Source organism: Triturus cristatus, chromosome 5_1 (genome assembly GCF_964204655.1).
Source record: "Triturus cristatus chromosome 5_1, aTriCri1.1, whole genome shotgun sequence".
Taxonomy (NCBI): Eukaryota; Metazoa; Chordata; class Amphibia; order Caudata; family Salamandridae; genus Triturus; species Triturus cristatus.
This window is the reverse complement of record NC_140587.1, coordinates 269959520-269986883: the sequence shown is the minus strand read 5'-3', so window position 1 is coordinate 269986883 and position 27364 is coordinate 269959520.

Genomic DNA, 27364 nt, shown 5'->3' with positions numbered 1-27364 from the left:
CGGCGTGCTTTTCCACCCGCCATCCTAATAGACCCCTTTGTTTTCAAATCACAATCCATTTACTGCAACACAGATACTAACTGGATAATTGTTGAACTGAATAAGTAGTGTTTATGTATTTACAGGACTGCATCACTAGTGGATAGATGATTGTAATACTAGATGTATTAGTACCTAGGTCATTATCTGAGTACATGGATACTGACTGGATCATTAGAGTACTGCAACGAAAGAGAATGGTGAATATATAAATGCTTGGGTTTTCGTGCAGTGATTAGATAAGGACATGGTTCTGTCAGGATGATTGCAGGAGTAGACAGAGAGTGACAGTGTGATTGCTGACTTGCATGTCTACTACATGGATTTTGGCAGGAGTGAATCAGTAGTCTGCAGGGGGTTAGGAAACCGCTTAGGTTGTGGACATTTGACCGCAGCACTGTTTATCTTAATGCCTGAGTCATTATACAAGTGCATGGATAGTGACTGGATAGTTAGAGTGCTGGTAGTTGACAGCAGGGTGACTTTAAAACTGCTTGTGTTTCAGCACAGTGATTAGATTAGGACATGGTTCTGTCAGGATGATTGCAGGAGTAGACAGAGAGTGACAGTGTAATTGCTGACTTGCATGGCTACTACCTGGATTTTTGCAGAAGTGAATCAGTGGTCTGCAGGGAGTTACGGGACCGCATACATTGTGCACATTTGACTGTAGCACTGCATATGTTAATGCTTGAGTCATTGTACAAGTGCATGGACAGTGACTGGGTAGGTAGAGTGCTGGTAGTTCACAGCAGAGTGAGTTTATTTTGCTTGTGTTTCGGCACAGAGATTAGATAAGGACAGGGATCTGTCAGGAAGATTGCAGGAGTGGAAGGGAGTGACAGTGTGATTGCTGACTTGCATGTCTACTACCTGGATTTTGGCAGGAGTGAACCAGTAGTCTGCAGGGTGTTTAGAAACCACAAAGGTTGTGGACATTTGACTGTAGCACTGTGTTTCTTAATGCCTGAGTGATTGTACAAGTGCATGGACAGTGACTGGATAGTTAAAGTGATGGTAGTTGATAGCAGGGTGAGTGTAAAAGTGCTTGTCTTTCACCACAGTGATTAGATAAGGACATGGTTCTGTCAGGATGATTGCAGGAGTAGACAGAGAGTGACAGTGTGATTGCTGAACTACATAGCTACTACCTGGATTTTGGCAGGAGTGAATCAGTAGTGTCCAGGGGGTTATGGGACCGCATAGGTTGTGCACATTTCACTATAGCGCTGCGTGTCTTTATGACTAACTCATTGTACAAGTGCATGGACACAGACTGGATAGTTAGAGTGCTGATAGTTGACAGCTGGGTGAGTTTAAAAGTGCTTGTGTTTCACCACAGTGATTAGAAACGGACATGGTTCTGTCAGGATGATTGCAGGAGTAGACAGAGTGACAGTGTGATTGCTGACTTACATGGCTACTACCTGGATTTTTGCAGGAGTGAATCAGTAGTGTGCAGGGAGTTAGGGGGGCACATATATTGTGCACATTTGACAGTAGCACTGCATATGTTAACGCTTGAGTCAGTGTACAAGTGCATGGACAGTGACTGGGTAGGAAGTGCTGGTAGTTCACAGCAGAGTGAGTTTATTTTGCTTGTGTTTCAGCACAGAGATTAGATAAGGACAGGGTCTGTCAGGAAGATTGCAGGAGTGGACAGAGAGTGACAGTGTGATTGCTGACTTGCATGTCTACTACCTATATTTTGGCAGGAGTGAATCATTAGTCTGCAGGGGGTTTGGAAACCACATAGGTAGTTGACATTTGACTGTAGCACTGTGTTTCTTAATGCCTGAGTGATTGTACAAGTGCATGGACAGTGATTGGATATTTAAAGTGCTGGTAGTTGACAGCAGGGTGAGTTTAAAAGTGCTTGTCTTTCACCACAGTGATTAGATAAGGACATGGTTCTGTCAGGATGATTGCAGGAGTAGACAGAGAGTGACAGTGTGATTGCTGACTTGCATGGCTACTACCTGGATTTTTGCAGAAGTGAATCAGTGGTCTGCAGGGAGTTAAGGGACCACATACATTGTGCACATTTGACTGTAGCACTGTATATGTTAATGCTTGAGTCATTGTACAAGTGCATGGACAGTGACTGGGTAGGTAAAGTGCTGGTAGTTCACAGCAGAGTGAGTTTATTTTGCTTGTGTTTCGGCACATAGATTAGATAAGGACAGGGTTCTGTGGAAGATTGCAGGAGTGGACAGAGAGTGACAGTGTGATTGCTGACTTGCATATCTACTACCTGGATTTTGGCAGGAGTGAATCTGTAGTCTGCAGGGGGTTATGGGACCGCATAGGTTGTGCACATTTCACTGTAGCACTGCGTGTCTTAATGTCTAACACATTGTACAAGTGCATGGACACGGATTGGATAGTTAGAGTGCTGATAGTTGACAGCAGGGTGAGTTTAAAAGTGCTTGTGTTTCACAACAGTGATTAGATACGGATGTGGTTCTGTCAGGATGATTGCAGGAGTAGACAGAGTGACAGTGTGATTGCTGACTTACATGGCTACTACCTGGATTTTTGCAGGAGTGAATCAGTAGTGTGCAGGGAGTTAGGGGACCGCATATATTGTGCACAATTGACTGCAGCACTGCATATCTTAATGCCTGAGTCATTGTACAAGTGCATGGACAGTGACTGGATAGGTAGAGTGCTGGAATTTCACAGCAGAGTGAGTTTATAAGTGCTTGTGTTTCGGCTCAGAGGTTAGATAAGGACATTGATCTGTCAGGATGATTGCAGGAGTGGACAGGGAGTGACAGTGTAATTCTTGAACTACATACCTACGACCTGGATTTTGGCAGGAGTGAATCAGTAGTGTGCAGGGGGTTATGGGACCACATTGGTTGTGCACATTTGAGTGTGGCACTGCGTGTCTTAATGACTGACTCATTGTACAAGTGCATGGATAGTGACTGTATTGTTAGAGTGATGGTAGTTGACAGCAGGGTGTGTTTATAAGTGCTTGTGTTTCAGCACAGAGATAGATAAGGACAGTGTTCTGTCAGGATGATTGCAGGAGTGGACAGGGAGTGACAGTGTGATTGTTGAACTACATTCCTACGACCTGGATTTTGGCAGGAGTGAATCAGTAGTGTGCAGGGGGTTATGGGACCACATAGGGTGTGCACATTTGAGTGTAGCACTGCGTGTCTTAATGAATGACTCATTGTACAAGTGCATGGACAGTGACTGGATAGTTAGAGTGCTGGTAGTTGACAGGAGGGTGAGTTTAAAAGTGCTTGTGTTTCAGCACAGAGATTAGATAAGAACAGGGTTCTGTCAAGATTATTGCAGGAGTGGAAAAAGAGTGACAGTGTGATTGCTGACTTGCATGGCTACTACCTGGATTTTTACAGAGGTGAATCAGTAGTCTGCAGGGAGTTACAGGACCGCATACATTGTGCACATTTGACTGTACGCTGCATATGTTTATGCCTGTGTCATTGTACAAGTGCATGGACAGTGACTGAGTAGGTAGAGTGCTGGTAGTTCACAGCGGAGTGAGTTTATTAGTGCTTGTATTTCAGCACAGAGATTAGGACAGGGTTCGGTCCGGATGATTGCAGGAGTAGACAGAGAGTGACAGTGTGATTGCTGATTTGCATGGCTACTACCTGGATTTTTACAGGAGTGAATCAGTAGTCTGCAGGGGGTTAGGGTACCGCATACATAGTGCACATTTGACTGTAGCACTGCGTATCTTAATGCCTGAGTCATTGTACAAGTGCATGGAAAGTGACTGGATAATAGTTAGAGTGCTGGTAGTTGGCAGGAGGGTGAGTTTATAAGTGCTTGTGTTTCAGCACAGAGATTAGATAAGGACATGGTTCTGTCAGGATGATTGCAGGAGTAGACACAGAGTGACAGTGTGATTGCTGACTTACATGGCTACTATGTGGATTTTTGCAGAAGTGAATCAGTAGTCTGCTGGGAGTTAGGGTACCGCATACATTGTGCACATTTGACTGTAGCGCTGTGTGTCTTAATGCCTGAGTCATTCTACAAGTGCATGGGCAGTTTCTAGATAGTTAGAGTGCTGGTAGTTGACAGGAGGGTGAGTTTATAAGTGTTTGTGTTTCGGCACCGAGATTAGATAAGGACATGGTTCTGTCAGGATCATAGCAGGAGTGGACAGAGAGTGACAGTGTGGTTTGGGCACAGCATGAGTACTACCTGGGTTATTGCAGGAGTGAATCAGTAGTCTGTAGGGACTTAGGGGCCTGCATAGATTGTGCACATTTGACTGTAGCACTGTGTGTTTATTGCTGAGACATTGTACAAGTGCATGGACAGTGGCTGGATAGTTACAGTGCTGGTAGTTGACAGCAGGGTGAGTTTATAAGTGCTTGTGTTTTGCTACAGATATTAGAGAAGGACAAGGTTCTGTCAGGATGATTGCAAGAGTGGACAGAGAGTGACAGTGTGATTGCTGAACTACATACCTATGACCTGGATTTTGGCAGAAGTGAATCAGTAGTGTGCATTGGGTTCTGGAACCACATAGGTTGTGCACATATGAGTGTAGCACTGCGTGTCTTAATGACTGACTCATTGTACAAGTGCATGGACAGTGACTGGATTGTTAGAGCGATGGTAGTTGACAGCAGGGTGAGTTTATAAGTGCTTGTGTTTCAGCAAAGAGATTAAATAAGGACAGGGTTCTGTCATGATGATTGCAGGAGTGGACAGGGAGTGACAGTGTGATTTTGAACTACATACCTACGACCTGGATTTTGGCAGGAGTGAATCAGTAGTGTGCAGGTGGTTATGGGACCACATAGGTTGTGCACATTTGAGTGTAGCACTGCGTGTCTTAATGACTGAGGCATTGTACAAGTGCATGGACAGTTACTGGATTGTTAGAGTGATGGTAGTTGACAGCAGGGTGAGTTTATAAGTAACCCTGGGCATAGTTCGCGAAGTAGCACTTCGTGAAGCTACGCAAAGTGCAGTTCGCACTACGCGAGCTACGCATAGCACTTCGCGAACTGCGTAGTACCTTGTTCACACTGTGCCAGATGTCGTGTTCAATGATTGCACAGTGCTGACAAGCAACCGTCACTGTGCAATCATTGAAAATGGCATCTCGCACAGTGCGAGCTGTAGTTTTCTGCTGCTCGAGTAGATTTTTACTCGAGCGGCAGCTTTCTCAACGCGAACTGGTAGTTTCTCATCGCGAGCGGTCGCGAGCATACGCGACCACTCGCAATGAGAAACCTGACCTCCTCGCATTGGAAATCTCGCCGGGAGGTTTATTTTCCATGCTCGCGATCGCCAACTTGATGTTGCTGATCGCAAACAAGGAAAAAGTCTCGCCGGGATATCATTTTGCTTGCTCGCGGACACCAACTTGACGTTGAGGCCCGTGAGCAAGCAAAAAATGACTGCAGCACTACACAACACTACGCTACACGTGTTCGCACTGTGCTACGTGCAGTTTGCGTAGTGCGAAGTAGCGCGAACTTCGCAAACTACGCGAGCGTAGCGTAGTGCTTTGCCCAGGCTTATTTATAAGTGCTTGTGTTTCAGCACAGAGATTAGATAAGGACAGGATTCTGTCAGAATGATTGCAGGAGTGGACAGGGAGTGACAGAGTGATTGTTGAACTACATTCCTATGACCTGGATTTTGGTAGGAATGAATCAGTAGTATGCAGGGGGGTAGGGGACCGCATACATTGTACACATTTGACTTAGCACTGTGTATCTTAATGCCTGAGTCATTGTCCAAGTGCATGGACAGTGACTGAATAGTTAGAGTGCTGGTAGTTGACAGGAGGGTGAGTTTATAAGTGCTTGTGTTTCAGCACAGAGATTAGATAAGGACATGGTTCTGTCAGGATGATTGCAGGAGTAGACAGAGAGTGACAGTGTGATTGCTGACTTGCCTGGCCACTACCTGGATTTTTGCAGAAGTGAATCAGTAGTCTGCAATGAGTGAGGGGACCGCATACATTGAGCACATTTGGCTGTAGCACTGCATATCCTAATGCCTGAGTCATTTAACAAGTGCATGGACAGTGACTGGATAGTTAGAGTGCTGATAGTTGACAGGAGGGTGAGTTTATAAGTGCTTGTGTTTCGGCACAGAGATTAGATAAGGACATGGTTCTGTCAGGATCATAGCAGGAGTGGACAGAGAGTGACAGTGTGATTTGGGCACTGCATGAGTAATACCTGGGTTATTGCAGGAGTGAATCAGTGATCTGCAGGGGCTTAGGGTCCTGCATAGATTGTGCACATTTGACTGTAGCACTCTGTGTTTATTGATGAGACATTGTACAAGTGCATGGACAGTGACTGGATAGTTATAGTGCTGGTTGTTGACAGCAGGGTGAGTTTATAAGTGCTTGTGTTTTCGTACAGATATTAGATAAGGACAAGGTTCTGTCAGAATGATTGCAAGAGTGGACAGAGAGTGACAGTGTGATTCGGGCACTGCATGAGTACTACCTGGGTTATTGCAGGAGTGAATTAGTAGTCTGCAGGGGATAAGGAGCCTGCATCCATTATGCACACTTGATTGTAGCACTGTGTGTCTTAATGCCTCAGTAATTTTACAAGTGCATGGACAGTGACTGGATAGTTAGAGTGCTGGTAGTTAACAGGAGGGTGAGTTTATAAGTGCTTGTGGTGCGGCAAAGAGATTAGATAAGGACAGGGTTCTGTCACGATGATTGCAGGAGTGGACAGGGAGTGACAGTGTGATTTTGAACTGCATACCTACGACCTGGATTTTGGCAGGGGTGAATCAATAGTGTGTAGGGGGTTATGGAACCACATAGGTTGTGCACATTTGAGTGTAGCACTGTGTTTCTTAATGCCTGAGTTATTGTACAAGTGCATGGACAGTGAGTGGATAGTTAAAGTGCCGGTAGTTGACAGCAGGGTGAGTTTAAAAGTGCTTCTGTTTCACCACAGTGATTAGATAAGGATATGGTTCTGTCAGGATGATTGCAGGAATAGACAGAGAGTAACAGTGTGAATGATGTCTTGCATGGCTACTACCTGGATTTTTGCAGAAGTGAATCAGTAGTCTGCAGGGAGTTAGGAGACTACATATATTGTGCACATTTGACTGCAGCACTGCATATCTTAATTCCTGAGTCATTGTACAAGTGCATGGACAGTGGCTGGATAGTTAGAGTGCTGGTAGTTGACAGGAGGGAGAGTTTATACGTGCTTGTGTTTCGGCACACAGATTAGATAAGGACATGGTTCTGTCAGGATCATAGCAGGAGTGGACAGAGAGTGACAGTGTGAATTGGGCACTGCATGAGTACTACCTGGTTTATTGCAGGAGTGAATCAGTAGTCTGCAGGGGCTTAGGGGCCTGCATAGATTGTGCACATTTTACTGTAGCATTGTGTGTTTATTGCTGAGACATTGTACAAGTGCATGGACAGTGACTGGATAGTTACAGTGCTGGTAGTTGACAGCAGGGTGAGTTTATAAGTGCTTGTGTTTTGGTACAAATATTAGATAAGGACAAGGTTCTGGCAGGATGATTGCAAGAGTTGACAGAGAGTGACAGTGTGATTGGGGCACTGCATGAGTACTACCTGGGTTATTGCAGGAGTGAATTAGTAGTCTGCTGGGGATTCGGGGCGAAACCGCATATGTTGTGGACATTTGACTGTAGCACTGTGTTTCTTAATGCCTGAGTCATTGTACAAGTGCATGGTCAGTGAATGGATAGTTAAAGTGCTGTTAGTTGACAGCAGGGTGAGTTTAAAAGTGCTTGTGTTTTACCATAGTGATTAGATAAGGACATGGGTCTGTCAGGATGATTGCAGGAGTAGACAGAGAGTAACAGTGTTATTGATGACTTGAATGGCTACTACCTGAATTTTTGCAGAAGTGAATCAGTAGTCTGCAGGGAGTTAGGGGACCGCATACATTGTGCACATTTGACTGTAGCACTGCATATCTTAATGCCTGAGTCATTGTACAAGTGCATGGAAATTGACTGGATAAGTAGAGTGCTGGTAGTTCACAGCACAGTGAGTTTATAAGTGCTTGTGTTTCAGCTCAGAGATTAGATAAGGACATTGTTCTGTCAGGATGATTGCAGGAGTGGACAGGGAGTGACGGTGTAATTGCTGAAATACATATCTACGACCTGGATTTTGGCAGGAGTGAATCAGTAGTGTGCAGGGGATTGTGGGACCACATAGGTTGTGCACATTTGAGTGTAGCACTGAGTGTCTTAATGACTGACTCATTCTACAAGTGCATGGACAGTGACTGGATTGTTAGAGTGATGGTAGTTAACGGCAGGGTGAGTTTATAAGTGCTTGTGTTTCACCGCAGAGATTAGATAAGGACAGGGTTCTGTCAGGATGATTGCAGGAGTAGACAGAGAGTGACAGTGTGATTTCTGGCTTGCAAGGCTACTATCTGGATTTTTGCAGAAGTGAATCATAGTCTGCAGGGAGTTAGCGGACCGCATACAATGTGCACATTTGACTGTAGCAGTGTGTGTCTTAATGCCTGAGTCATTCTACAAGTGCATGGATAGTGACTGGATAGTTAGAGTGCTGGTAGTTGACAGGAGGGTGAGTTTATAAGTGCTTGTGTTTCCGCACAGAGATTAGATAAGGACATGGTTCTGTCAGGATCATAGCAGGAGTGGACAGAGAGTGACAGTGTGATTTGGGCACTGCATGAGTACTACCTGGGTTATTTCAGGAGTGAATCAGTAGTCTGCAGGGGCTTAGGGTCCTGCATAGATTGTGCACATTTGACTGTAGAACTGTGTGTTTAGTGCTGAGACATTGTACAAGTGCATGGACAGTGACTTGATAGTTAGAGTGCTGGTAGTTAACAGGAGGGTGAGTTTATAAGTGCTTGTGTTTCAGCACAGAGATTAGATAAGGACAGGCTTCTGTCAAGATGATTGCCAGAGTGGACAGAGAGTGACAGTGTGATTGCTGACTTGCATAGCTACTACCTGGATTTTTGCAGAAGTGAATCAGTAGTCTGCAGGGGGTTTGGAAACCGCATAGGTTGTGGACGTTTGACTGTAGCACTGTGTTTCTTAATGCCTGAGTCATTGTACAAGTGCATGGACAGTGAGCTGCTAGTTAAAGTGCTGGTAGTTGAGAGCAGGTTGAGTTTAAAAGTGCTTGTGTTTCACCACAGTGATAGATAAGGACATGGTTCTGTCAGGATGATTGCAGGAGTGGATAGGGAGTGACAGTGTGATTGTTGAACTACATACCTATGACCTGGATTTTGGCAATAGTGAATCATTAGTGTGCAGGGGTTATGGGACCACATAGGTTGTGCACATTTGAGTGTAGCACTGCGTGTTTTAATGACTGACAGCAGGGTGAGTTTATAAGTGCTTGTGTTTCAGCACAGAGATTAGATAATGACAGGGTTCTGTCAGGATGATTGCAGGAGTAGACGGAGAGTGATAGTGTGATTGCTGACTTGCATGTCTGCTACCTGGATTTTTTCAGGAGTGAATCAGTAGTCTGCAGGGGGTTAGGGGACCGCATACATTGTGCACATTTGACTGAAGCACTGCGTATCTTAATGCCTGAGTCATTGTTCAAGTGCATGGACAGAGAGTGACCGTGTGATTGCTGACCTGCATGTCTACTACCTGGATTTTGGCAGGAGAGAATCAGTAGTCTGCAGGGGGTTAGGAAACCGCATAGGTTGAGGACATTTGACGGTAGCAGTGCATATTTTAATGCCTGAGTCATTGTACAAGTGCATGGACAGTGACTGGATAGTTAGAGTGCTGGTAGTTGACAGCAGGGTGATTACATAAGAACATGGTTCTGTCAGGATGATTGCAGAAGTAGACAGAAAGTGACAGTGTGATTGCTGACTTGCATGGCTACTACTTGGATTTTTGCAGGAGTGAATTAGTAGTCTACAGGAGGTTATGGGACCGCATTGATTGTGCATATTTGACTGTAACACTGCGTATCTTAATGCCTGAGTCATTGTACAAGTGCATGGACAGTGACTGAATATCAACTGGGTATTCACAGGTGTGTATCAATAGTATGTAGCTCGTTAGAGGTCTGCATGCATAGTGTACAGAATATCTAAGCTGTAGTAGTGTTACGGTCTACGCCATGCCATAATTACATGAGTAGCAACTGGAATAATTACAGTGCTGCAAACAGAGTGCATGGTGAATTTATAAGCGCTTAGGTATTGCTGCCGTGATAGGATAAATAGATAGGGAGAATGGGTAATTGAAGAATTGCATGGCACTGACAGAGACATTCCTAGTTTGCATGAGTAATAACTGGGTATTTACAAGAGTGTATCAATAGTATGTAGCTGGTTAGACATGTACATGCATTGTTCACAGAATAACTTACCTGTAGTACTGTTACTGGTTAGAGCATTCTATAAGTGCATGACTCTAACTGGAATAATTACAGAACAGCAAACAGACTGCATAGTGAATTTATAAGTACTCAGGTATTAGTGCACTCAATGAATAAGTGTATGGTACTCAAAGGATTGGAGGAGTGTCTCAGTAATAACATGGCAATACCTGCTCTGCAAGCACACTCCTTATAGCATTAAAGTACTGCATAAATCTCTACTGATACTTTACCTTTCTATAACTACTTTTAATATTACACCTAGTAAAATACAAAACAGAAACCATTCACATTTCTCTGCTATAAGTCTCACCATATCACTGAAAATCATAAATGTGTGTCTCTCTACCACAACACTATCTACACCACATAAATTCACAGAACAAACTTCAAATTGAAACCAAACACCAAAAATGATGTCGCATATTTTAACTGTACCTCTTTAGAGACTTAAAAAAACTAGTCTCATCACTAATTCCTTAACTCTACATATACATTTCCAATTTGAAATCAACACCTAAAGTTATGCAGTATACTACTAATGTACATATCCTCGCATTAAAGCAATCTGTCATAATCAGCAATCCCTATCCCAAAACACACATAATACTATACAAAATGTATATTAAACAACATTTAAATACATTACAAAAACTGCAATAAATATTTATTCATAACAAAAAAATATATCTCAAACTTCAATTTTTATAATTTATTTTTTATGTTTAAAAACAAAGGCACCACACAGTACAGCTCACAAATTGATAGCTCACCTTTCAAATTGCTTTGTAGATTATGTAACGGAATCACACACCAGATTTTCTTATGCAGACAATGAATATAGTGCACAGATCTTAGCAAAATCAAAAAATGGCAAAGTTTCCCTCTCATTCTCAACACATATACGTGTAAATATCAAATCACATTGCTTCCCAGGTTAATTCAAATTCAAAAATACATTTCTATTGGTTACACATATAAACTGACCTCTAACTGAACCGAAATTGCTTCTGGAATTTTCTGGAGTCGCGCCCAGACCGTGCACCGTAAGCGGCGGAACCGCGGATCCATATGAGACTTCAAAACTATATTACAAATAATTTTAGCTTTTTTTTTTAATAACACACCACTTCTAACCATAGCAGTGACTTGGGAAATCTGACTGCAATAACATATTACTTTAATATTTATAACATATACACATTTTAATGCCACACATAACTTCCAACCCTACCCCCATTTTGCTTCATGCCTGTTTCCATAGTAACAGTTCATAGAACACTCAACTGAACTCACAGGTCACAAGTTCAGCACACAATGTTGCAAATTCAAACAGCAAGTGTGCTTGACTTTCCAAAATATCAGCTTATCCTATCTAATGTACCTTTCAAACATTATTTATTAACCAATAAGAAACATGCTTTTTAAACACAGAAACATGCACCCTATTTTTCACTCTATAATAATCTTAAACAGCCAATCATTTCTCTTCTTTTTTTAAAGCTGCATCTCATCCACCATTTTAGATACCTCTTATTCTACCAACTGCCTACAGACATCTTTTCAGTGCATCCAGACTTTCCTTCAAGATGCTTAGAGTGTAGATTGTGGGACACAGCTATGTTTTCTGGTGCAAAAGATATGCTGAACACAGAGGTATTGACAAAGAGCTAGCTTTGCAAAATGTGGACATTAAATGGATTAGAGAAAGAGGATTAAAGTGGCACCAATTGATGCCTTTGGTTAAAACCTTTTTACATCTCCAAGCCCCTGACCTCATGATTGTGCAATGTGGTGGCAATGACCTAGGAACATTGACTGGGGTAGGTCTGGAAATGCTAATGAAGGACACCTTTGCAGAATTGATGTTACTTTTCCCCCAAACTGCCTTTGTCTGCTCTAACATATGCCAAAGACAGAAATGGAACTGGTCCAATCAATTTTGTCCACAGATTGAGAAAACTAGAAAAAATGTCAATAAAGCTGTTTCTGCTTATCTCAGAGACCATAGTATGGGGTCCATATAAATGTAAATGTAAATGTATGTGTCTTGTAAAGCGCACTGCTGCCCTGAGGCGTCCTGGTGCTGTAGACCGCTGGGGAACCCGTCCTGGCTATCCCTGTGAGATGGTACCTCCAGGGTATCTCCAAGGTGAAACCAGGCATCCCCGGCGAATGTGGGGGGCCGTTGTGGAGATGAGGCAAGCTAATGCCCAGAGTTGCCGAGTGTGTTCCTGGTTAGAGTAGGTACCGAGGCGAGAATTATCGAGTCCGTTTTGACCCTGGTCCACGACCCTGCCGCGTCGGGAATTGAACCCTGGTCCCTGGCCGATTCTCTGCTTGCGGATCTGCCGCCTCTAACCAGTGAGCCACACCTCTGCGTTTTAATATGGATGGCATCTACAGGAGAGATGGTGTACATTTCACAGATGAGGGAAACAGAGTACTTCTCAACAACTTTAGACTCTGCATCTGCACTTACATGTAGCTACCAAATTCTCCCAATAAACACAAGGGCTCTTTTTAGAGCCACTCATCATCCAAACATATAACCTAGGTTTATAATTTAAAAAAAAAAATTTATGCTGGGAGTCGCCCACCCAGCGCGACTAGGAGCTGTGCACCCCTTGCGTTCACACCAGGGGGCCTCGCTGGGAGTTTACGCACCCCTCGCGTTCACACCAGGGAGCTGCACTGGGAGTCGCGCACCCCTCGTATTCAAACCAGGGGGGCACGCTGGGAGTCACGCACCCCTCGCGTTCACACCAGGCGGCCGTGCTGGGAGCCGCGCACCCCTCGCGTTCACACCAGCGGGCGCGCTGAGTGCCGCGCTAGGGTCGGGACTCCAAATTTTTTGACAAGAAAACCCAACTTCTACCACTAATTTATGTTCGCCCCGGGGATCCCATCCCCTGGGGCCTATACACTTTGAAGGGGACTGTGGGGGGAGCCCCAATGCCCCCATGGTCCTGCACGCTCCCCGCGTCCTGCGGGGAGCTTGCAAGACCATGGGGGCATTGGGGGCTGCTGACATGCCGCTCCCTGTGTGGAAAAGCAATTCTGCTTTGGAATCCAAACCAGAGTTTGCTACGGTAGGGTGGGAGACGTGCTCCCGCCCTACCATAGCAAACAGCAGTGTCCCAGGGGTGGGCACCCAGGGACAATGCAGGAGCTGGCCCTGGGAGGTGGCGTCCCCAGGGCCATCGAAGGCTCCAGGAGGGGGGCCCCATGGCTCCCCTCACAACTTTTGCAAAGCCCCGGGGAGGTGGTGGTCCCCGGGGCACAGGGGTCCAAAATGAACCCCCGCCTTTTAACAGTTAGTGCCCCGGGGAGGTGGTGGACCCCAGGGCATGTGGGGGGCGGTGGACCCCAGGGCATGTGGGGGGGCTCGAGCCCCTCCACACATGTTTTTTTTCTTTAAAAAACAGAGCCAGGGAGGTGGCGGTCCCTGGGGCAGCGAGGGCCACCGGGGGCCCGCTTTATATTTCCCAAATCCCCCTGGACCTGGCCGACCCGGGGGGTTAAAAATAACAAAGCGAGAAAGCCCATGCTTCATTTTTTAAAATGTTTCATCCGGATCCGCTCACCCAGCGCGCATTCCACTGTATTAAAAAAAAATGTTTTTTTGGGCCCTGAGGGTCCTTCTGGGACCCCCTGAGCAAGCCTAGGGGGTCAGGGTGTTTCTACCCTACCCTCTTTTCTTTTTTTTCACCTTAGTTTCCCTTTTTCTTCTGATTCGCTTCTACCAAGTTACAAAATGGTTGCCAACACTTCCTGGTTTGGAGTGTTGACAGCCAATTAGACTAAAGCTTGTGATCAGGAGGGTGCGCGGATCCACCGCGCCTTTAAGTATTGAAACATTATTTTTTTATTTTCTCAGGAACTACTGAACGGATTTACACCATTTAAACAAAAGGTCTCTTTCTGAACCAAGGGCTACCTTTTTGCCAAATTTGGTGTAATTCCGTTCAGCAGTTCAAGGTATAACCGTGTCTAAACTTTCCTATGGGAAATTGATTTTTTTACCTCTATTTTTTTAATTTCTCAGGAACTACTGAACGGATTTACACCATTTAACAAAAAGGTCTCTTTCTGAACCAAGGGCTAGCTTTTTGCCAAATTTGGTGTAATTCCGTTTAGCAGTTCAGGCTGTAGTCGTGTCTAAAATTTGGTATGGGAAATAACATGGAGAAAACACATTTTGGGACCGCTTGGCGAATCACCCCGAAACATTCAGCATAGGAGCTGACCGGAGCTGGTAATAGGTTTTGAAAATTTCACGAAGATTCACCTACTGCCGCCAAAGTTATTGGGAAAACCATAAACATAGATATATACATAGATATATATAGTTAAACAGTCAGAATATTGAGTAGGAAATGTCGACCTGCACTAATGTTTAGTGCACAATATCATGATATAGAAATATCGACTGCCAGAATATCGTGGTGAAGAATATCGAGTTTAAGGTAAGAACTATCGTTTTCCAAAATATCCAAGTCATTAATATCTTTTGCACAAATATAGTTGTTACAAATATCATTGTTTTAGTTAGTGTTATGTATTTTAGTGTGTATTTTAAATGTATCTGCTATATTTTTTTGTCTAAGTATTGCATTTTATTTTATGTATGTGTTAAATTTTTAGAAGTTATTTATTGTATTTTAACAAATTTTTACATTTTTGTTCCGTAGCGGATTGTGGGTTTAAAGGGGAATCGGGTGGGAAGTAATTTAATTATAATAAATTGAATATTAATTTTTATTTATTAGTATTTATTTAATTTAGATTTTATTGTGTTAATTATGGGAATTAATGTATTATTAATTAATTAATAATTGGCTGTTCATTTTTATTGTTTAATTAATTGGTAAATATATTAATTCTGTAATTTTTTTAGGAATGGGTTGTGGGTTTGTAGGGGAATAGGGTGGAAAGTAATTTAATTATAATTACATTATTATTATTTTTCATAATTAATATTCATTTATTTAATATTTCATATTGTTAATCGTGGGAAATACGTTATTATTAATTATTTATTAATGTATTAATCATTATTGATTAATTGGTAATTATGTTAATTGTATCATTTTTTAGGAGCCAGTTGTGGGTTGACAGGGGAGTAGGGTCGGAAGTAATTAACTTTTAATAAATGTATTAATATTTTGTATATAATATTTATCAATTATTGTTTTACAGTGTTAATTGTGTGAATAAATGTATTAATACATATTTATGTTTTGATTGTTAATTGTTATTAATTAATTAATTGGAAATTAATTATGTTAATTGTGTACTTTTTTACTAAATTGGTGGCGGCCTTTATAGGGGAATATGATGGGAGGCAGCGGCGGACATCTTTAAACAGACTACCGGACCGGCAAGGTCAAATGCACCTTCAGCAAGTGGTGGCTCGAATCCCCAGAGCATTTTAAAAATATTGTATCAGACCCTGGAAAAAAGTATGGAGAAGGAAATTCGAAAATGGTGGGACGCCACCTCCTTGGAAAAATACTTGAAGGTGGGGCGTATTCCCAGAGGGCTGCGTATTTTTACCGTACCCTCTCATGAGAACCCGGATCCACTTTTACTGAAGGACTGGCAAGAACATACAGCAGAGTCCGAGAGGGATATGGTAAAAATTCTAATAAAATGTGCCTGGCGTGATAGAGCAAAACTACTTGAGGAAATTAAGAACTTGGAGGATATGATCAAAAAAGAAAAAGATAACAAACAGAGTGAAGAACTAAGAACAGGTATGATGAAAGAGACTCAAATACTATGAAAGTAACATACGCTGGAGAAAACAAACAAAGTTTTAACGGGATGAAGATGATTATAATTCAGGGAGAGTCCTTACGTTTGCACAGAAATATGACCAACGAAGAAAAAATTTGAACCAGTCTAAACCCGGAGTGTCAATGACAAAAGATACCTCTGAGTCAGAGATAGAGACATTAGAGGGGGAGCAATCTACTGGCACAGAAGATGAACAGAGAGGGGTAGAACCAACTTTTTTTCGGGAATATCGTCTAATCAGGGAAAACCATCAGTGACCCACACCCAGAACACATCCGCCAGACCAAAAAAGAAATGCAAAACAAGACGGGGACAGAAGGGCAGAAGGAAAGGTGGCCTCACCCAGAATTACATGGAGCAGAGGGAGGAGAGGCAAGTGGTGAAAACCCAAACCATTATCAACCCATCAGAGAGGATTCTCAGTGAGGATGAGAACAAAGTATTGGAATTGGGACTCTCTTTCTGCCCCACAGCAGAATTTAACTATGCTGAAGCACGAATAGATCTATTTAAATATATTCGGAAGCTCAAATTACCAAAAATACATTTACTTCATCCTACAATTGCAGAAACACAAAGAGATAATTTTGGCGCCTCTAACCCTGACGGACTCACGGACATAGACACGGAAAATCTTGCGGTCTTACAGTCATTGGAGAACTGTTAGGAAGGAGACAGTGAAATATTCCCAGAAACAACAGGGATACCACAATCGATTGGAAAAAGTGGACTAAAAAGGAAATCTGGACAGTACCACAAACACCATTTGATGCCATCGATGTTTTTAACTATGCAATTCTAGCGGATTTGAAACATCTTGAAGCCAACAGAGGAATGGACAGTCCGAATTATAACATCTCTCGGCTACAGTGGAAAGCAATTCAGTCCCTGAAAAATGATGACTCCATAGTAATCAAGCCCCCAGACAAGGGGGGATACATTGTGTTGTTCTCAAAGGATCATTACCATGAAGAAGCAATGAGTCAATTAAAAGATAAAGCATGTTATTTACCTGTGACTCGAGCAGTTTATGCACAATGTATTTCTACTTTTCATGAGTTTCTGGAATCCTGGAGAAGTGAAGGGATGCTAGACTCTGATGAATATGATTTCTTGCTATGTGAGTATCTGGTCCTTCCGACCTTCTATCATCTTCCCAAAATTCACAAAGATGATAGGAAGCCACCGGGAAGCCCCATTGTGGCATCTATTAATAGTCTTCTGGAGAATTACTCTATTTACATTGACAATTTTCTAGAACCTTGGTTCAGGAGTTTAAATTCATACATCCAGGACACACAGGATTTCCTCAGGTGGATAGAGGGGATTGTGTGGGAAGATGATATGCTTTTTATCACCCTAGACATCACAAGTCTATACACCTGTATAAACCATCAACAAGGTATAGCAACAGTCAAATGGATCGTAGATAAACATCCTTTGAGATTTCAACAGCATAACATCATGTTACTCGAAATGGTGAAATTTAGTTTAGAAAACAACATTTTTATTTTCGCCAATCAGCTTTACAAACAACAACGTGGGACAGCGATGGGCACGTGCTTCGCCCCCCAGTTATGTGAATCTTTTCGTTGGCTTGTGGGAGAAGCACATGGCCTGGAGGGACACATCATACCACTGGTTCGAAAAAGTTGTGTTGTGGGCGTGCTACATTGATGATTTGTTCATCGTGTGGCGAGGCAGCCGCACCTTGGCTGAGGAATATGTGGCCTTCCACAATATGAATGATTTCAATTTAAATTTCACCGGACATATCAGTGACACCAGTGTATTCTATTTAGACCTTGAAGTCTATGCAACAGGTGGAAAAATTATGACTCGCTTGTATCGTAAACCTACAGCAGGCAATTCCGTTTTACATGCTCGAAGTTTTCATCCTAGAAGCATGACTAATAATATCCTGTATTGGGTACTTCCACGATTAAAACGGAATTGCACGTCCACAGAAGAATATAATGTTGCCAAGAATAAGGCCCTTGTAATATTTGAAGCCAGAGGCTATTCGCAACAGGTCTTACAAACTGCAGAAAAAAGAGCGGATATTCCAAATAGGTCTGAGCTTCTTGTCCCCAAGTCACAAAGCAGAGCTCCAAAGAATATTGTTCAGCCTGCTAGAATGATCACCCGATACAGCACTAAAACACCAGAATTAATGCATGTTTTTAAGAAAAAGTTGGCACATCCTTAAATCCGATCCTGTTCTCAAGTTAGCCATCCCAGAACAACCATTCATTACACATAGATGGTGTAAATCTACGAACGACTATTTGGTATCCATTCATTATGTCGCATCGGTACGACGTAAAGAGCCCATAACAGGGTTTATTCCCTGCATGAAGTGCAAAGCTTGCAAGCACAGTCAGAAAATTAACAACTACAGCATTCAACATAAGGGCCAACAAAAAATGAGAAAGATCAATATGTTGCTCAATTGCAACTCAGAGTTCACGGTTTACTGTTTGGAGTGCCCCTGGCCTAAAAGATATGTGGGCAGCACTATCCACCCAACGAAAAAATGAATTTTGGAGCACTTGCGTGCAATAAGTAAAAAGGATCCCACATATCCAGTAGCACGCCATTTCGAAAGTTTCCATAACAGTAACCGTGATCTCATCAGATTCTTCTGTATAGACCAGGCCTCCAAATACGAAAAGGGGAGGGGATAGAGTAAAAACCATACGCAGAATGGAGTCAAGGTACATTATAGAACTTAATACAATGACACCCACAGGTCTCAATACAACAGAAGAACTCTGGTCACATTTAGAATGAGCCTTGACATTTAAGAACATCATCTCACACGTAATCCCTACAATAAGATCTTTTCAAAAAAGATTTGAATTTTCTGTACATGAGGGAAATTGATTTATGCTTTTATATATACATTCTCTGTGTAATGTTTAACTGTTGAGAGGTCTTGGACTAATACTTTTGAGAGTGATTGTTTCCTCTATTTTCTAGGGGGCCGCTTTGTCTTCTGGGTATTACTGCAGAATTCTTTCAGTATCACCTGTTATTGCCCATTCAGGGCTTAATTAAGATATCCAACGTTTTACCAGACATACAATTTTGTAATATATGTTAGTAACATTTGTCTGATATGTTAGGAATCGTCTGCATATGTATATGCGTATGAATAAAAACATTGATTAAATTGCACGAAAGGAACGTTATAAGATGGCCGCCACAAAAAGCATGAATTTTAGGTGTAATGAGGCCATCTTCGCTGTTTATGAATTGTTTACATGCACTGAGCACTTTAAAAATGGTGAATTGATTTACGGTAGCCAACACCGAGGAAGGCAGCAACGCCGAAACGCGTCTGTTGGCAGGGGAAAGGGTTTCTGCACTTGAATTAAACATCACGTAAGAATTCCCCTGTGTGCCGTCTTTTGTTTGGGACCTGGATTGTCTCAACTGCGCTTCCATATATATACACATATCGGGCCCGATTGGAACGCCTCCTGCCCGCATCGTAATTGGCTGGTTGGAAAATGTAGAGAAATATAAAAAATAAATAAATATAAATATATTTGTATGTATGTATATATATGTATATATTTATTTTGTATGTTTTTATATTATTTAAAAAGATTACATTATATTATACATTACAATTATATGTCTAACAATTGTTTTATAAGTAGATATATGCAAACCTATATAAATTAATTGTTATATATGTGTGTTTAACTTTTTAAAATTAAGTTTATTTGTTAAATTTGTTAAAATGTATATTAAATCAATTTGAAAAAAAATAAGTAATACTATCTCACATATCTATTAATTATCATTTAATTTTATTTACATTTAAAAAATGATATTTAATATAGTGATATTAATGACATCTATATTTTTGTACCTACATTTATAAGTATAGGGTGAGGATATTTCTGACCTCAATATTTTTGCCCTGATATTTTTGACCTCGATATAGTTAGGGTCGGTATTCTGTCAGTGAACCTTCTTTTAGTGGGTACTTGTAAATTCAGAAAGCTTGATTACTTGAGACTTGATGTGTGAGAGAAAACTGCAACCCAGACCTTCACAGTTTGAGGCATGAAATGTATTGGGCTGAGTTGACATTGATAAGGAAAGGAAGAGAATGAGAAAGCAGGTTAAGAGCTCAGTGAGTCACTGGTTAGAGGCAAAGTGTGGCAAACAGGTTTTGAAAATGGTGCAAATACTGGTGAGAATACAAATTTTGAGGTGCAAGTAATGCAAGGAGGTTGTATGCAAGAAAAAAATATGTTGTCTGCACAAGATGGAAATGTGGTTCTGAAGGGCAGAGGTAGAGGATTTGTGAATAATTCTGAAATTAATCCAAACGCCAACATGCTTAAGAAAACCACTGCATGTGATCTCTGTGGGAATATTGGTAATCTGAAGTGCAGACAGACTACAGATCAAATTCAAAAAGATTTTGTTCCTCAGATGCAACACAAATACAAATCAGACGACCTCGGCCCACGAAAAATGATGCAGAATGTGCAAAGTTAAGACCAATATTCATGTAGTTCCAGTTTGAAGTGGAGGTAGGACTTCATGCTTGGTGCAAACCTAGATGTGGACCTGAAGAATAGGAGCAAATTATATTTGCAGCTGATACCATTTGAATCAGAAGTTGTAACACTTTCAATCTTGCAATGCTGGTGGCAATTCCAAAGGATGATGAAAAGAATTTGACCATGACTGTATTGTTGTAACAAAATTGTGTACTGCTAGACCTGACAGCCTAAGGGTGGTATTGCCCCCTAAATTATTGCCTGCCTCCTCCACCTTTCTGACCTTGTTTTTGCTGGCATTAGGACTCTCTGCACTTTACCACTGCTAACCATTGCTAAAGTGCTTGTGATCCCTCCCCTAGACAAGGTAACATTGGGGAACAACCTTTACAACGCGGTTATTACACCGCGATGCGGTTACATCGCAATTGTTACAACAAACGCGGTGTAACCACGCTATGCCATTACAACGCAGTCTTTACATCGACTTGCGCTAGATGGCGTGCTAACATTAAAAATAGTGTAGTTTACTATCCCAACACCTTCCCTACTGTTAAGTGGACTGGAGTTGGAATAGTAAATTACACTTTTCTAATGTTAGCACGCCATCTAGTGCAAGTCGATGTAAAGACTTGCGTTGTAATGGAATAGCGTGGTAACATCGCAGTCGTTGTAACGGCCACGATGTAACAGCACGAGATGTAACAGCACGCGTTGTTACGTCATACATCCGGTAACATTGGCTCATCCCAATTGGCATATTTAATTTACTTATAAGTCACTAGCAGAGTGGTACCCCCTTTAACCACGGCCTGTAAATTAAATCCTTCTAGTGGACCTATAGCACTGATTGTGCCACTCACTTAAGGGGCCCTTTAGCCATGTCTTCATCCTGCTACTGCAGTGCCTGTGGGGCCTATTAGGATGGCGGGTGGACTTTCATCTGCACGCCACCCTAGCGGTGCTGGGAACGGCCGCCAGTGGTGCGGCGGTTCCGCACTGGCTATTAGGATGCAACCGCCACGGTGGCGGTGGCATCCCCCATCCACAACATTGTGGCGGGCGGTGCTCACAGCACCACCCGCCACAATGCTGTGGATGCACCTTGTGCATTTGCATGCTCAACATGGCAGGCACCGTGCAGTGCCTGCCACGTTGTGCCTGCCAAATGCAGAGGGTACCATAGGTACCCCCCATGTGCACCCCCCACCACCCCAAACACCCTGGGGATCTGCAACGGGCCGCCCCAGTCAGGAATCGCATCCCTTTCCATGGCATCAACACCGCCATGGAAAGGCACTTTCCCACCTGCATTGTAATTTTTCCGCCTGGTCGACTCGTCGATCGGCGGAAAACCGGCAGACGGTCTCCCCCGCTATCGTAATATGGCGGGGGAAATGGGATGCGGGGGGTTGGGAAATGTTGTGCGGATCGCCACTGCCATGCAGGCGGAGGCGATCCACCCAACATACTAATAGACCCCTCTGTGTGCAGTTTACACTCTCATCTCGACGTGGCAAAATTAACCGTTTATCAAACAGAATGGTCACATGCACACCTTGTTTACCTCATAATCTCCAAATGAAAAAAAAAACTTAATGGCATTCTTGGTGGGTGGGCTTGACTTGTGCTCTCCCCAAACACATGGTTTTAAAGTTCAATGATTAGTTGGTGTGCTGTTGCGCTCCAGACTCAACTCGCACAGCCCTGCGGGTGTAAGCCGTAAAAGTCAAGAAACAACAAAGAATCCAGTTTTTACCAAAGTAATTAACTGTACTCTGACCAGACCAAGTACAAAATAGCCCGACGACACTACCATGGGATGATAAAAACAGCCAAAAAGGTCTTTTTTACTGATGCCATAATTAACAGTAATAATAAACAAAAAGATATCTTTAATATTGTTAATTCTTTTATAAATCCAAAGAACATGCAGAGAGATATTCCCCCCTCGCAAACCCTATGTAATAATATCGCGGACTATTTCCACGAGAAAATACAAACGATCATCAAAGACTTCCCAGATCCCCTCTCCCTGAATGAGTTACAGAATAAAAATAATCACACAATAAGCCAGTTACCTTTCTTTCAGGAAGTCAGCCTCGAAGAATCCAAGAGCCAAATTCTTAAAATCAAATCTGGTTCTCCCTTTGATCCCTGTCCCCCCTACGTCCTCCACACCATGGTGGAGATCGTAAATCCGATCATTAATAATATCATTAACTCCTCACTTTCCCAGGGAGTAGTCCCTGAAGAATGGAAAGTTGCAGCAGTGAGACCCCTACAGAAAAAGCCATTATCAGACCCCGCCATTCTTACCAATCTACGACCAATTTCATTACTCCCTACTTTCTGTAAACTTACAGAAAAGGAAGTAAATAAACAGCTCACTTCTTTTTTAGAGGCAAATAACATCTGGCACCCGAACCAAGCTGGCTTCAGAGCAAAACATTTGACTGAATCGGCTCTAAATTTCTCCGTGGAAACACTTAGAACAGCACTAGACCAGGGAAAAAAAGCTCTCCTCATACTTTTAGACCTATCCGCGGCCTTCGACACGGTGTCGCATACCATCTTGATAGACCGACTAACCGCGGCAGGAATAACGGGCAAGGTACTGAGCTGGCTAAAGAGTTTTTTGACAAACAGACGACAAGTGGTTACCTTGGGCCAATTTAGATCAGCAGAAATCCCACTGAATTCAGGTGTGCCACAGGGCTCGTGTTTGAGTCCGACACTTTTCAATGTATATATGGCTCCCCTGATTGCCCTCATATCATCCTTCGGAATAGCTACCATCGCATATGCAGATGATACACAACTCATCCTAGTGATGGAGGATGAATCCAGCCAAGCAGAAGCTAGACTCCAGAACTGTTTGAAGGCTACTTTCCACTGGATGAGCACAAATCATCTTAAATGCAATTCAGGGAAAACTGAGATCCTACCTGTTGGAAAAAACAACTCCTTCAATCCAACTCTATGGTGGCCAGAAGACGCCACCGTCCCTCCCAATACAGCAAATGCAGTCCGTAATCTGGGAATAAAATTTGACCCTTCTCTGAGCTTTAAACAACAAGCAAATGCCGTGGCAGGGATCTGCTTCGGCATAATAAAGGGACTTAGGAAATTTTTCGATCTGATCCCTTTTGCAGCAAGAAAGACGGTGGCGGTTGCCCTTATCACTTCCCGCATTGACTACTGTAATAGTATATATGCGGGAACAAATAGGACAGTATGCCATAAACTGCAAATTGTACAACATGCAGCGGCCAGATTAGTGTTGGGCTGGAAAAGAAGGACCTCAGCTTCAACAGCTCTGAACATACTGCATTGGCTGCCAATACACAAAAGGGTGTTGTTTAAAATCCTGCTAATTACCTATAGAGCATTTAACAAAACAGGACCCAAATACATTGAAAACATGTTCCAACACTATGCCCCTGCACGATGTCTGAGATCTCAAAATGAGAATTTTCTCACTATCCCTAAGTTCAGACTTAAAACCAAAGGAGGCAAGTCCCTGGCAGTTTTGGGATCCAAAGCCTGGAACTCTCTGCCGTCCTCCCTTCGGCAAATTTCCACAGAAATTTCTTTCAGAAGCACCCTCAAAACCTGGATTTATACGTTATCCGATACAAAATGTAAAAATCTGATATAACACTCCATCTCCGAAACATCATAAGAATCTTTTCATCTGATCCTTTTTCGTACTCAGAAGCGCAAAGATGCTCCATGGAGTGCAACCAGCGCTATACAAAACCGAATTACATTACATTACATTACATTACATTACTCCAAGTTTATTCCAATATTCTTCAATAGTTTATGGGTACACACAGAGGCAATATGATTCCAAACTTTAATTGCTAAAAGAATGCCCATCCAGGCTTTTTTCTGCAGCACGTTAGAAGTCACATCTCATCCTGGGTAACCGCATGGATATTCACCCAATGCATTTTGGGCATAACGTCCTTGACAGAGGTAACTGTTAAAGTTAAACTTTTCAGGTTATCAAAACACGGAAGATTAATTCAAAGAGGACTGCTTTTTCTGTTTTTCTTTCGCTCAGCACTCCAACAAAAACATTTGAGTTTATGATTGTCTATTTCTACCATGATTTATGTAATTGTTTAATTGACACTTTGTGATTGTACATTTGAGGAGTTGTTATTATGTTATTTCTACAACATATTTCAAATAATCAGTAATTTTTGTGATTAATATGGTTTAGTTTTCAATGTAAGAGAATGGTGTGCACAACATGTTTTATTATCGTGGTTCACATATTATTTTCCATTTCATGTTTTTTTTAGATAGGACAGGTTTCAGGATAATTGGTTTTTGCATATGGATAGTTTAGTATGTAACATATTTTATTCATAGTTTAACAGCACACACATTGAACACAGAATAATTTTCTGTTTATTATTCAGCAAATTTCAGGTTTAAACTGAGCATGTATTTCGGGGCACAATCTTGGTGTTGTTTTTTTTGGCACTTATTTCATGCACAGCATGTTGCATATGGTTACATGGTCTACTCATGTTTATGTTTCATGAGATTCATAAACAATTGAAGAATATCAGAATAAACTTGAAATACAATGAATTACTTTGGTGAAAACTGGCTTATTCATTGTTTCTTGACTTTTACGGCTCACGCCCGCAGGGCTGTGTGGCTTGAGTCTGGTGCACGATGGCGCACCAGCTAATCATCAAAATAAACCTTTTGCCAGGCCCAAGCCTTCCCTTTCACTACATATAAGTCACCTATAAGATAGGCCCTGGACAGCACAGAGGGCAGGGTGCACTATATTTAAAAGTCAGAACATGTATGTTTATGTTTTACATGTCCTTGTAGTGAAAATCTCCCAAAGCTATTTTTCACTACTGCAGGGCTTATCTCTCCCATAGATAGCATTGGGATTACCTCAAATGGGGAAGAGATAAGACCCCCAAGCTTGGTGTCTCTGACATCCTCATTTAAAATTCTAACTTATGGTGAAGTCGCAATCTAATTTAAAATTCTAACTTACGGTGAAGTACAATTTTGAAAATGCCAATTTTAGAAAGTCTTATACAAGTACCAACCCTGGTCAGGGACCTTCAACATCTGGCTATAATCTTTTTTTAGGCCAGCATGGTCCCTGGAGGGGCGGGGTGAAAACCAGACCGCCACCCCAACAGTGGAATTTCCAGGTGGGGGAATGGCAGACCCGCAGGAAATTTTATCAATGGGGTCCACAACAATAATGGAGACACCCATTCCAGAACCAGGTTTTCATACCATTCCCATTTTTTATTTATCTGAACATAGTTTGTCCTCAGCTGAAATCACTTTATTGAGCAGAGGGCTCAGTTTCGTGCCAACCAAGAACTTTTGCAATTTTTTCAAAAATTGCGTCTGAAAGCTTTCTTTTTGGACAAGGTCCACTTCGAAAGTTTTAACCCTTAAAAATTGAGACTACCCTCAACATTTAATCCACCTACCAATAAGATCTCAGTTGAACTTTTGGCCTTTGAAACAATGGTGTGAGGGGAGGTAGGGGTAGAGGACCTGACTCGGTTTGTATTGGTCGCCCTTGGCCCTTTGTTTTCTCTACCAAGAAGTCAGAACAGTGAGCAGCAGATATGGGAGAGGGCTTTATTTCTTTGTTAGATTTTTATTTCCTTTTTATCAACGTTTTCCCCAATTGTTTCCTCAAAGGTCTTATGGGGAAGACAGAAATAAGATATAGGAAAAACAAAGAAAGCACACACAGGGGTCCTCAAAAGCTGGAGTTGTCACAGTCCTAGCGTTTTCTTAAGATGAAACTTTCCCAGTGTTCTGTGTTGGGGTTTCTGTGGTTCTTTTGCTTGCCTCTGTCGTAGGGCACCGGGGAAGAAGAACAAAAAAAAAAAAATGCCAGGCTGCCGTCCTGAGTATTTATATTTATGCATGCGGGATAGTGCTCCCCTTATACCTTCCCTACTCCCATGATGTGTCTATGTGAAGGAAAAGGGGGAGTGTGTTCACACTGTGGTGCTCCGAAATCCCGCCCACCAACCCCGAAAAGAAAAGAAGCCAGGCACTTGCCTGAACCCACGGTCCTCCTGGACCACGGGGAGGGAAGTCTCAGCCTCTGCTTCCCTTGATGGAGTGCTGGACTCAGGGGCGCTGCTCCAAGAGCGGATCTCGGCGTCTCCCTCTGCCTCGCTTCGGGGTGAGGTGCAGGTGCATCGTGTCTCCACTCTTCGTCTCCTCCCGGTCTCGTACACACAGCAATGGAGTTCTCTGTCACTAGAACGCCGTCTGTTGCCCCTCCTTCCATCTTTGAGGATGCCGGTGTGTGGCTTCCGGCGTATACGCTGTCTAGACCGCTGGGCTCATTTCCGGCCTGGAATGTTATATCCGACATGTTGGAGTGGTCGGGCCGTGCCGTTGTTAAGGGGAATCCACCACAAATGGTAATGAAGGATGTCACAGATCTTGGAAAAGGCTTTAAATATATTCCATACAATATTACCCTCACTGAGCGACAAGCACTTCACTCTTTAAAATCTGATCAGGAAGTTATTATAAAGCCTGCCGACAAGGGAGGGGGTATTGTGATTCAACCCATTGAGACATACAAGTT